Raw genomic sequence first — 427 nt, 5'->3', positions numbered from 1 at the left:
CCGAACTCCTGTTCTCCCACGCGTATAGCGAGCCCGACGCCGACTTCGACCTTCCTACATCTGGCCGAACCTATCCTCAGCCCTGATCCACCTCTGTCCGAGCTCAGTCGCTCAAGCCGACCCCCTTGCTGCTTCTGATCCAGAGAGAGAGAGAGAGAGAGAGAGAGAGAGAGAAGGAGCTCTCTTACCTTCTGATTCCAAGCAGCCGTCGAGACCCCCTCTTAGGCCCTTCGTGGTCGCTCGACTTCACCCGCTCCGACGGCATTCCCCCACTGCTGTTTCAACATTTTAATCGGAAGCAATACAGGGAGCTCATTTGTTGTGAAGGTAACATTCTCCCCTTCGCATGCTTTTTCGGCCAGATCCTCTCAAACAGAGGATTAAATTCTCTGTTAAACAGAGAGTTTAATTCTCTGTTAAATATCTT

Source organism: Dendrobium catenatum, unplaced genomic scaffold (genome assembly GCF_001605985.2).
Source record: "Dendrobium catenatum unplaced genomic scaffold, ASM160598v2 fragScaff_scaffold_199, whole genome shotgun sequence".
Taxonomy (NCBI): domain Eukaryota; kingdom Viridiplantae; phylum Streptophyta; class Magnoliopsida; order Asparagales; family Orchidaceae; genus Dendrobium; species Dendrobium catenatum.
Note: the sequence above shows the minus strand (reverse complement) of the source record.